Source organism: Clupea harengus, chromosome 9, assembly GCF_900700415.2.
Source record: "Clupea harengus chromosome 9, Ch_v2.0.2, whole genome shotgun sequence".
NCBI classification, from domain to species: domain Eukaryota; kingdom Metazoa; phylum Chordata; class Actinopteri; order Clupeiformes; family Clupeidae; genus Clupea; species Clupea harengus.
In genome coordinates, this window is record NC_045160.1 from 24,869,651 (window position 1) to 24,881,893 (window position 12,243).

Genomic DNA, 12,243 nt, shown 5'->3' on the forward strand with positions numbered 1-12,243 from the left:
GGGCCTCTCTATCTGTGCTTGTGTATGTCTTGGTGTCTGTGCACAGTAGAGGACTGATTTCAAACTGCCATTTCAGTTTCAGTAAAAAGCAAGGCAACAAATTCAGGAAAAAACACATTTGAAGAAGTGCCATTGTGTGCCTCTGAAGTTCAAGTGAACGAGCGTTGGTGAAATGGTACATAGGCACGTCTAAGCAGAGATGAATGGGATCCATCCGACCACAGTCTCAGCAGATATCCCTCACCTCCCCAGACTCTTAATTTGATCATGGTCTATGGTCATGGTCCTCCTCTTTATCATACTTTTGTCTTTCTCCTTCTGTCTCTCTCTCCCTCAATTTATTTCTCTTTTCACACCCCTCTCGCTCTTTCTCTCCCACTCTCTTCCTCTCCACCTCTCTTATATTTCTCTCTCAATCTATCTCTCTTTATCTCTATCTCCCTCTCTTCACTCTCCCCCTCTCTCTCTGTTTCATTTTCTCTATCCCTTGCTCTTTACATTCGGTCCTGCCGCTGGTGTAAATGTTGTGAACAGTGCATGTGTCACACTCTCCCTTCCCCCACAACAAACAAAACAATGACCTAACAGTGATCACATGTGTTCACAAAAGGTGTGGTACTATGTGGGGGTATAGCTCAGTGGTAGAGCATTTGACTGCAGATCAAGAGGCCCCCGGTTCAAATCCGGGTGCCCCCTGACCTTTTCACTGATGAGAATGAGCATGAAGTCACTTACGTAGAGGTTGTACTGACCAGCCCCAACCAGCAGGGGGAGCAGCGATGGGTCAGTAACAGGCCACAGTGATAAAAGGTGTTAGTCGTCGATGCCCAATCCGTTCTACACATGTGTCCGCATGTCTCTCGGAATCACAGCATTTGCACTGTGTGGTGGTGTTTGACACACGCATTGCAAGTTGTAAGTTGTTTGATATCGGTTCTGAGTGGTAGATATCGGCCAACATCAAGGCACAGAAAGGTGGACCTGACTGCTCTTACCTTATTATAGCTGGTACGGATCGGGCAGCGACAGGCGGCCATCTTGACTGCTCTGTATCAACTTCTAGCCTCTACAAGCTTCATGGGCCTCTCTATCTGTGCTTGTGTATGTCTTGGTGTCTGTGCACAGTAGAGGACTGATTTCAAACTGCCATTTTAGTTTCAGTTAAAAAAAGGCAACAAATTCAGGAAAAAAAACACATTTGAAGAAGTGCCAATGTGTGCCTCTGAAGTTCAAGTGAACGAGCGTTGGTGAAATGGTACATAGGCACGTCTAAGCAGAGATGAATGGGATCCATCCGACAACAGTCTCAGCAGATATCCCTCACCTACCCAGACTCTTAATGTTATCATGGTCTATGGCAGGGGTTTTCAACCGAGGTTCCGTGGCCCCCTGGTGGTCCACAACGGCATTGCAGGGGGTTCGCGACATGAGCCTATGTTGATCAGTTCACCATTGACATTTTTTATTTTTAGACATATACCTTGGCCCGTAGACATATTTATGTCAATCTAAATACTTTGAATAGCCAAGTCGCATTTCCTGGGACAAAACCAGTTGAAAACCCCTGCACTAGCCAATCAAATCATTAGCTAGCTAATATTCAATGAGAGCGAGATTGAAAAAACTCTATACATGGTTCTATTTCTACATAAAAGTAAGTTTGGCTTTTTTTGTTGCTTCGATTTTTTTTAAAGTTACTGAGAAAATGACATTGTACAATGTAAAAAAAAATATATATATATATATATATAACTGAAAAATAAGTATATATAATAATATAGTATAGTAATATATATATTTTAACTGAAAAATAGGTTTGCACTTTATATGTAAGCGATGAAAATACCCACAAGGTAAATAGCTCACTAACAAAGTTACACAGCAGTTAACAATTAATAGCAGTGTGATTGGTTGATGACCGGTCAATCGTTCTAGAAACGTCTGCGTCATGAACACACCCAACTGGAAAACATTTTCGCAACAGCATGTCATACTCCAAACGACAAACAGTTTGGGGTCTCGCATCGCCTTGAGGTTCAGTAAAACACAGTCTTCAACTTGGGGCATCTGTCTCTGTGGCGCAATTGGTTAGCGCGTTCGGCTGTTAACCGAAAGGTTGGTGGTTCAAGCCCACCCAGGGACGGGATGTCTTTTCCTTCAATGATGGGAGAGTTCCTTTCTAAAACAGCAATGCTTTCTGCTCAGTACAATGAAAAATGATTACCTGTACGACTGTAGATTATAGGCCCATCAAACTATATCATTTGATATTAATAATTTGTTAGGTTTCCATTCCTAATCAATGTGTTATGTATTCAACATACACATTCGTGATGTGAAGTTGTACATATTTTAGAAGCATATGCAATGTTAGATGGTTATGATCATTTCAAATTATTTTAATATCATTGCCTTCAGATGCATCAACAGAGTTTCCCACAGGAAGGTCTGAAACTATGATCTTAAAAGGCAGTCTAGAGTGCTTGAAGGCAAATTTGCTTGCTGCATGTTCTATGTGTCCCGCATGTGTGTAAGGGTTAGGGTTAGAATCAAAAGCTTCCGCGACGGCATTGCAGGGGGTCCGCGACATGAGCCTATGTTGATCAGTTCACCATTGACTTTTTTTATTTGTAAACATATACCTTGGCCGGTAGACATATTTATGTCAATCCAAATATTCTGAATAGCCAAGTCGCATTGCCCACAATACTGATGCAGACCCATATTCAGCGAAGAAATTACACTGACAAGTGCTATAGGCAGAATATGCGCGCGGGGGGAGGGGGCATGGCAGCGGTGGTTAGTGACGTACCCTGATCATTTGACATATGTTATCATATATGTCTATGAGCATTATAGGCAGAATATGTGTGCGGGGGAGGGGGCGTGGCGGCGCTTACAAACATGAAAAATAAGGGTATGGGACTGTAAAATATTTTGGGAATCACTGGCACATCAGTGGGCCGCGGATTACTTTCTTGTCAGAATGGTGGTCCCTGAGACAAAACCTGTTGAAAACCCCTGGTCTATGGTCATGGTCCTCCTCTTTATCATACTTTTGTCTTTCTCCCTCTGTCTCTCTCCCTTAATTTCTTTCTCTTTTCACCCCCCTCTCACTCTTTCTCTCCCACTCTCTTCCTCTCCACCTCTCTTATCTTTCTCTCTCTTTCTCTCTATCTCCCTCTCTTCACTCTCCCTCTCTCTCTCTCTTTCATTTTCTCTATCCCTTGCTCTTTACATTCTGTCCTGCCGCTGGTGTAAATGTTGTGAACAGTGCATGTGTCACACTCTCCCTTCCCCCACAACAATCAAAACAATGACCTAACAGTGCTCAGATGAGTTCACAAAAGTTGTGCTGCCATGTGGGGGTATAGCTCAGTGGTAGAGCATTTGACTGCAGATCAAGAGGCCCCCGGTTCAAATCCGGGTGCCCCCTGACCTTTTCACTGATGAGAATGAGCATGAAGTCACTTACGTAGAGGTTGTACTGACAAGGCCCAACCAGCAGGGGGAGCAGCGATGGGTCAGTAACAGGCCACAGTGAAAAAAGGTGTGCGGCGATGCCCAATCCGTTCTACACATGTGTCTGCATGTCTCTTGGAATTACAGCATGTGATGTGTGGTGGTGTTTGACACACGCATTGCAAGTTGTAAGTTGTTTGACATCGGTTCTGAGTGGTAGATATCGGCTAACATGAAGGCACAGAAAGGTGGCCTGACTGCTCTTACCGTATTATAGCTGGTACGGATCGGGCAGTGACAGGCGGCCATCTTGACTGTTCTGTATCAACTTCTAGCCTCTACAAGCTTCATGGGCCTCTCTATCTGTGCTTGCGTATGTCTTGGTGTCTGTGCACAGTAGAGGACTGATTTCAAACTGCCATTTCAGTTTCAGTAAAAAGCAAGGCAAAAAATTCAGGAAAAAACACATTTGAAGAAGTGCCATTGTGTGCCTCTGAAGTTCAAGTGAACGAGCGTTGGTGAAATGGTACATAGGCACGTCTAAGCAGAGATGAATGGGATCCATCCGACCACAGTCTCAGCAGATATCCCTCACCTCCCCAGACTCTTAATTTTATCATGGTCTATGGTCATGGTCCTCCTCTTTATCATACTTTTGTCTTTCTCCTTCTGTCTCTCTCTCCCTCAATTTATTTCTCTTTTCACACCCCTCTCGCTCTTTCTCTCCCACTCTCTTCCTCTCCACCTCTCTCATATTTCTCTCTCAATCTATCTCTCTTTATCTCTATCTCCCTCTCTTCACTCTCCCCCTCTCTCTCTGTTTCATTTTCTCTATCCCTTGCTCTTTACATTCTGTCCTGCCGCTGGTGTAAATGTTGTGAACAGTGCATGTGTCACACTCTCCCTTCCCCCACAACAATCAAAACAATGACCTAACAGTGCTCAGATGAGTTCACAAAAGTTGTGCTGCCAGTGGGGGTATAGCTCAGTGGTAGAGCATTTGACTGCAGATCAAGAGGCCCCCGGTTCAAATCCGGGTGCCCCCTGACCTTTTCACTGATGAGAATGAGCATGAAGTCACTTACGTAGAGGTTGTACTGACCAGCCCCAACCAGCAGGGGGAGCAGCGATGGGTCAGTAACAGGCCACAGTGAAAAAAGGTGTTCGTCGATGCCCAATCCGTTCTACACATGTGTCCCAGGTGTCTTGGAATCACAGCATGTGATGTGTGGTGGTGTTTGACACACGCATTGCAAGTTGTAAGTTGTTTGACATCGGTTCTGAGTGGTAGATATCGGCCAACATCAAGGCACAGAAAGGTGACCTGACTGTTCTTACCTTATTATAGCTGGTACGGATCGGGCAGCGACAGGCGGCCATCTTGACTGTTCTGTATCAACTTCTAGCCTCTACAAGCTTCATGGGCCTCTCTATCTGTGCTTGCGTATGTCTTGGTGTCTGTGCACAGTAGAGGACTGATTTCAAACTGCCATTTTAGTTTCAGTTAAAAAAAAGGCAACAAATTTAGGAAAAAAACACATTTGAAGAAGTGCCGATGTGTGCCTCTGAAGTTCAAGTGAACGAGCGTTGGTGAAATGGTACATAGTCACGTCTAAGCAGAGATGAATGGGATCCATCCGACAACAGTCTCAGCAGATATCCCTTTACCTCCCCAGACTCTTAATGTTATCATGGTCTATGGCAGGGGTTTTCAACCGAGGTTCCGTGGCCCCCTGGTGGTCCACGACGGCACTGCAGGGGGTCCACGACATGAGCCTATGTTGATCAGTTCACCATTGACATTTTTTTATTTTTAGACATATACCTTGGCCCGTAGACATATTTATGTCAATCTAAATACTTTGAATAGCCAAGTCGCATTGCCTGGGACAAAACCAGTTGAAAACCCCTGCACTAGCCAATCAAATCATTAGCTAGCTAATATTCAATGAGAGCCAGATTGAAAAAACTCTATACATGGTTCTATTTCTACATAAAAATAAGTTTGGCTTTTTTTTTTGCTTGGATTTTTTTTTAAAGTTACTGAGAAAATGACACTGTACAATGTAAAAAAAAAAATATATATATATATATAACTGAAAAATAAGTATATATAATAATATAGTATAGTAATATATATATATTTTAACTGAAAAATAAGTTTGCACTTCATATGTAAGCGATGAAAATACCCACAAGGTAAACAGCTCACTAACAAAGTTACACAGCAGTTAACAATTCATAGTAGTGTGATTGGTTGATGACCGGTCAATCGTTCTAGAAACGTCTGCGTCATGAACACACCCAACTGGAAAACATTTTCGCAACAGCATGTCATACTCCAAACGACAAACAGTTTGGGGTCTCGCATCGCCTTGAGGTTCAGTAAAACACAGTCTTCAACTTGGGGCATCTGTCTCTGTGGCGCAATTGGTTAGCGCGTTCGGCTGTTAACCGAAAGGTTGGTGGTTCAAGCCCACCCAGGGACGGGATGTCTTTTCCTTCAATGATGGGAGAGTTCCTTTCTAAAACGGCAATGCTTTCTGCTCAGTACAATGAAAAATGATTACCTGTACGACTGTAGATTATAGGCCCATCAAACTATATCATTTGATATTAATAATTTGTTAGGTTTCCATTCCTAATCAATGTGTTATGTATTCAACATACACATTCGTGATGTGAAGTTGTACATATTTTAGAAGCATATGCAATGTTAGATGGTTATGATCATTTCAAATTATTTTAATATCATTGCCTTCAGATGCACCAACAGAGTTTCCCACAGGAAAGTCTGAAACTATGATCTTAAAAGGCAGTCTAGAGTGCTTGAAGGCAAATTTGCTTGCTGCATGTTCTATGTGTCCCGCATGTGTGTTAGGGTTAGGGTTAGAATCAAAAGCTTCCGCGACGGCATTGCAGGGGGTCCGCGACATGAGCCTATGTTGATCAGTTCACCATTGACTTTTTTTATTTGTAAACATATACCTTGGCCGGTAGACATATTTATGTCAATCCAAATATTCTGAATAGCCAAGTCGCATTGCCCACAATACTGATGCAGACCCATATTCAGCGAAGAAATTACACTGACAAGTGCTATAGGCAGAATATGCGCGCGGGGGGAGGGGGCATGGCAGCGGTGGTTAGTGACGTACCCTGATCATTTGACATATGTTATCATATATGTCTATGAACGTTATAGGCAGAATATGTGTGCGGGGGAGGGGGCGTGGCGGCGCTTACAAACATGAAAAATAAGGGTATGGGACTGTAAAATATTTTGGGAATCACTGGCACATCAGTGGGCCGCGGATTACTTTCTTGTCAGAATGGTGGTCCCTGAGACAAAACCAGTTGAAAACCCCTGGGGTATGGTCATGGTCCTCCTCTTTATCATACTTTTGTCTTTCTCCCTCTGTCTCTCTCCCTTAATTTCTTTCTCTTTTCACCCCCCTCTCACTCTTTCTCTCCCACTCTCTTCCTCTCCACCTCTCTTATCTTTCTCTCTCTTTCTCTCTATCTCCCTCTCTTCACTCTACCTCTCTCTCTCTCTTTCATTTTCTCTATCCCTTGCTCTTTACATTCTGTCCTGCCGCTGGTGTAAATGTTGTGAACAGTGCATGTGTCACACTCTCCCTTCCCCCACAACAATCAAAACAATGACCTAACAGTGCTCAGATGAGTTCACAAAAGTTGTACTGCCATGTGGGGGTATAGCTCAGTGGTAGAGCATTTGACTGCAGATCAAGAGGCCCCCGGTTCAAATCCGGGTGCCCCCTGACCTTTTCACTGATGAGAATGAGCACGAAGTCACTTACGTAGAGGTTGTACTGACAAGGCCCAACCAGCAGGGGGAGCAGCGATGGGTCAGTAACAGGCCACAGTGAAAAAAGGTGTGCGGCGATGCCCAATCCGTATGTGTCTGCATGTCTCTTGGAATTACAGCATGTGATGTGTGGTGGTGTTTGACACACGCATTGCAAGTTGTAAGTTGTTTGACATCGGTTCTGAGTGGTACATATCGGCTAACATGAAGGCACAGAAAGGTGGCCTGACTGTTCTTACCCTATTATAGCTGGTACGGATCGGGCAGCGACAGGCGGCCATCTTGACTGTTCTGTATCAACTTCTAGCCTCTACAAGCTTCATGGGCCTCTCAATCTGTGCTTGCGTATGTCTTGGTGTCTGTGCACAGTAGAGGACTGATTTCAAACTGCCATTTTAGTTTCAGTAAAAAAAAAGGCAACAAATTTAGGAAAAAAACACATTTGAAGAAGTGCCAATGTGTGCCTCTGAAGTTCAAGTGAACGAGCGTTGGTGAAAAGGTACACAGGCATGGCTAAGCAGAGAGCCGCAGTGGTACAGGAGGTAGAGAAGTCGTTTGGTAATCTGAAGGTTGCTTGTTCGATTCCCTGTCAAAGTGTCCTTGAGCAAGACACTGAACCCCTACTTGCTCCTGATATTCAGTGTAAATGTGAAATGTGTATACATCCTTGTAAGTTGCTTTGCATAACAGCGTGTGCTAAATGTAAATATAGATGAATGGGATCCATCTGACCACAGACTCAGCAGATATCCCTCACCTCCCCAAACTCTTAAATGTGTCTATGGTCATGTTCCTCCTCTTTATCATACTTTTGTCTTTCTCCCTCTCTCTTATCTTTCTCTCTCAATATATCTCTCTTTCTCTCTATCTCCCTCTCTTCACTCTACCTCTCTCTCTTTCATTTTCTCTATCCCTTGCTCTTTACATTCTGTCCTGCCGCTGGTGTAAATGTTGTGAACAGTGCATGTGTCACACTCTCCCTTCCCCCACAACAAACAAAACAATGACCTAGCAGTGGTCATATCTGTTAACAAAAGTTGTGGTACTATGCGGGGGTATAGCTCAGTGGTAGAGCATTTGACTGCAGATCAAGAGGCCCCCGGTTCAAATCCGGGTGCCCCCTGACCTTTTCACTGATGAGAATGAGCATGAAGTCACTTACGTAGAGGTTGTACTGACAAACCCCAACCAGCAGGGGAAGCAGCGATGGGTCAGTAACAGGCCACAGTGAAAAAAGGTGTTAGTCGTCGATGCCCAATCCGTTCTACACATGTGTCCCAGGTCTCTTGGAATCACAGCATGTGATGTGTGGTGGTGTTTGACACACGCATTGCAAGTTGTTAGTTGTTTCACATCGGTTCTGAGTGGTAGATATCGGCCAACATCAAGGCACAGAAAGGTGGACCTGACTGCTCTTACCCTATTATAGCTGGTACGGATCGGGCAGTGACAGGCGGCCATCTTGACTGTTCTGTATCAACTTCTAGCCTCTACAAGCTTCATGGGCCTCTCTATCTGTGCTTGTGTATGTCTTGGTGTCTGTGCACAGTAGAGGACTGATTTCAAACTGCCATTTTAGTTTCAGTTAAAAAAAAGGCAACAAATTCAGGAAAAAAAAACACATTTGAAGAAGTGCCATTGTGTGCCTCTGAAGTTCAAGTGAACGAGCGTTGGTGAAATGGTACATAGGCACGTCTAAGCAGAGATGAATGGGATCCATCCGACAACAGTCTCAGCAGATATCCCTCACCTCCCCACAGACTCTTTAAATGGGTGTCTCTCTCAGGGCCACTAACAATCACAAGCTCTCTTTCAGAAAATTCATTAAAATGTTCAAGGTTGCGCAGGCAAACATCAAACCGCAGAGCGGCGGATAATACAAGATTAGAGCGCGGAGAATCGAAACTCCAAACAGACACACCGCCACATTGTGTGGAAATAGTAAGTCGTGAGAGGAGTCTTTCAAGTTGCACATTTTCCACGACTGCGGGTTTAATCCCCTTAACACTGACAAACAGAACAACAGAACCGTAGCATTGGATTCTAGATCTTTACAGTGAAATCACCTTCTATCCAGCCCACGGAGCCAGGCTGCTAGATGGGGCGATCCCAAAATGGGAGGCAAATTAATTCTAAACCCCAGACACGTTGAACAATTAATCAGTGTTCTTTATTTTCGTAACACATTGACACTTATAATCTCATGTCATACAGCTCAGACAGAAGATTCCATTGTGTTAATACACTATTCATCACAGACCACAATCGTGTTAGTTTCCGCCATGACCTATATACTGTGTAAGTTATCCGTGATATGGTGTCTTTGGCGGAATATGGACGATTGTACCTTTTTTGTCCTGGTTTAGTTCCTAAAACATGGCCAATCAATTAATCAGATTGAAGCCCAACACCATTTCATCTTCATTCAACCTTCCCCCACCCCACGGAGTTCCACAACTCACGTGTCACACAGTTTGCATAATACTGATGTGGGAGTCACAAGTACTGCCCTGGACAATTATCAAGTGGCCTTGCACTGCATTTTAAGAGAGGTGTTCGTCACCGAGGAGAATCTTTAGAAGAGCTCTTTTTATAACGTTCTATGGCAGTGTTCTCTTACTGCTCTGCTCTGGGAGAGTACAGAACCTCCAGGGGAAGTCAAGCAGCAGGTTCGTCTGATATGACTGTCTGCTATCTCACTGAGTGCTTGTTATCGTGACAGTAATCAGCCAATCTCTCGTTCGACTATGTTGGCTCCTTGGAGAGACTTTATGCAATGCTTCCATCATTGGTCACACACGCTCTCCTTTCACTCGTCATTCTCTTGACTCTCTAAGTGGAGGGGGAAAAAAAAAAACTGTTCCGGCATATTCCGCCACAATGCGCAACTCTTCTGTAAAGACACATTCCTCGGTTTCCTGGCTTCCTTTAGTGTTGGGTTTTTAAAGACTTTCAATGGCCTCTATCCACCCGCTCTCTAACTGTGTGCAGCTCTCTCGCTCACAGAAACACACACGCACACACGCACACTCACACACACACACACACACACACACACACACACACACACACACACACTCCCTCCCTCCCTCCCTCTCTTACAGTGGGTATGGATACAGATTAGCAGACAAAAAAGTGTGCCACCCATTGAAAATGCACATTTGTGAATCCGCAAGCGCCCGCCGCCTGGAGATTACAGGCACATGAGTCACCCCACACACAATCATTTCTGCATTAGTCAGGAATCAGCCCTCAATGCCTCCACCCAGCTCTCAAACAATCAACCGCTGCAACTCCAGGAGGTGTAATGCCAGTTATTAGCTAACCGTTCACTGGTGTGCTTTACCCCTTGAGGTAGCAGCATGTTTAACACTTGAATTAACCATAACAATTAATAAGTGCCCAGCATTCTCAATCTCAAGCCGAACATCCACGTAAATTACACTACAAAGCGTCCTCTATGACTGTGTATTAGGTGTGTTAGTTAGCGTTCCCCTATCAAAGGGTAAACCAAACTGCGCAGCATCCTCTTAAAAAGTAGAGCACTTGTGTAAAATCAAAACAGCAAAACAACTTCTACAAAAAGGTTAAACATGGTGAGGCCAAAGTAGAGTTTCTCTCGAAATGAAACTTTAATAAGTAGTAAAGGGGCAGAGCGTCTTGTATTAGAGTGTTACTATACTGGAGTACTACAATAGAGTATTATACCTGGACTACAGAAACTCAGAAACCTACATTTTCTGTAACAAGTGATATTCATGGTGCATTATGTTTATACTTCACAGCAGCATAGCATTATGAAGGTGTATAATTAGATAAACCACACTAGGATTACGTCATCTATCATAGTTGAACAGATTGGTTAATTAGTATAGCACAGCGTAGCATCCTCTGTCAAACTGTATTATGAGAGCAAACCAAACTAGCTTAGTTTCCTCTCTCAGTGTATTCTAGGCTAAGCTAACAGAGCTAACAGAGCTTAGCCTGGCATTCTCCATCAGAGATAACAACTGAACTCAGCAGGGTCTCAGGTACACAGATGCTGTGTAATGACCTTAAATCCTCCCAGAAGGCCTTGAGGCAGTGGTTAAATGCCCGTTTCAAAACACATAAACTCACACTGAGAGCGAAATTAAGGCGTTGTTCACTCCCCCAACAGGCTACTATAAATCTTAAGCACACAGTCCGTCCTCAAAGTTCTCTTCAAGAGCTGGTGTGTGGTCATCCGTGTCTGCTGCTATTTATCACTGTAGGCGTTACCTCAGGACAGGGTGAAAGACATATCTCAGGATAGGTCTTGTACACAAGGATATGGGTAATGTTGATGCCTTCTGTGTTTACATATGTGAAGAAGCCTATGTCTTAAATGATGCTGACTGACTCCATGTTGATATCTAAAGAGCATTATCATACCATGGTGTATCTCTTCATAAAAGCCTCCTGGTGCTCCAATTAATTATTTAAATTACACATCTAGATTTCTCTAACATGGACATTATTGAGTGTTCTTTTTCATTCAGTTTGTAGTACAGTTCATCGCTGCTCCCCCTGCTGGTTGGGCCTTGTCAGTACAACATCTGCGTAAGTGACTTCATGCTCATTCTCATCATGGAAAAGGTCAGGGGGCACCCGGATTTGAACCGGGGGCCTCTTGATCTGCAGTCAAATGCTCTACCACTGAGCTATACCCCCGCATACTACCACACCTTTTGTTAACACATCTGACCACTGTTAGGTCATTGTTTTGTTACAAATTGAGGTTGGATTTGTGATGGCTTCATCTACACAATGAGCGTTGCTACCACCTACTGGTGAGACATGGAATTGCATTTTTCCTGAAAAAAATGATCAAACATTCTGGCAATTTTGTAACCAATTGCGAATTAATAAATGACAATGACACACACTCTCACTAGAACCCAAACCCCACGCATGTGTTTTAATCATGATGT

General features: G+C 43.8%; 8 non-coding genes across 8 annotated transcripts; 7 read left to right on the forward strand and 1 right to left on the reverse strand.

Annotated features, from left to right (window-relative positions):
- The first annotated feature begins 624 nt into the window (after window positions 1–624).
- trnac-gca lies at window positions 625–696 on the forward strand. The gene has a single exon. It is a non-coding gene; the product is annotated as a tRNA-Cys (tRNA).
- A 1,373-nt stretch (window positions 697–2,069) lies between these two features.
- Window positions 2,070–2,143, forward strand: trnan-guu. The gene has a single exon. It is a non-coding gene; the product is annotated as a tRNA-Asn (tRNA).
- Window positions 2,144–3,364: 1,221 nt separating this feature from the next.
- Window positions 3,365–3,436, forward strand: trnac-gca. The gene has a single exon. It is a non-coding gene; the product is annotated as a tRNA-Cys (tRNA).
- A 1,000-nt stretch (window positions 3,437–4,436) lies between these two features.
- trnac-gca lies at window positions 4,437–4,508 on the forward strand. Its single transcript has one exon. It is a non-coding gene; the product is annotated as a tRNA-Cys (tRNA).
- Window positions 4,509–5,877: 1,369 nt separating this feature from the next.
- On the forward strand, window positions 5,878–5,951 carry trnan-guu. Its single transcript has one exon. It is a non-coding gene; the product is annotated as a tRNA-Asn (tRNA).
- Window positions 5,952–7,172: 1,221 nt separating this feature from the next.
- trnac-gca lies at window positions 7,173–7,244 on the forward strand. Its single transcript has one exon. It is a non-coding gene; the product is annotated as a tRNA-Cys (tRNA).
- Window positions 7,245–8,342: 1,098 nt separating this feature from the next.
- trnac-gca lies at window positions 8,343–8,414 on the forward strand. Its single transcript has one exon. It is a non-coding gene; the product is annotated as a tRNA-Cys (tRNA).
- A 3,497-nt stretch (window positions 8,415–11,911) lies between these two features.
- On the reverse strand, window positions 11,912–11,983 carry trnac-gca. The gene has a single exon. It is a non-coding gene; the product is annotated as a tRNA-Cys (tRNA).
- Between the last annotated feature and the right edge of the window lie 260 nt (window positions 11,984–12,243).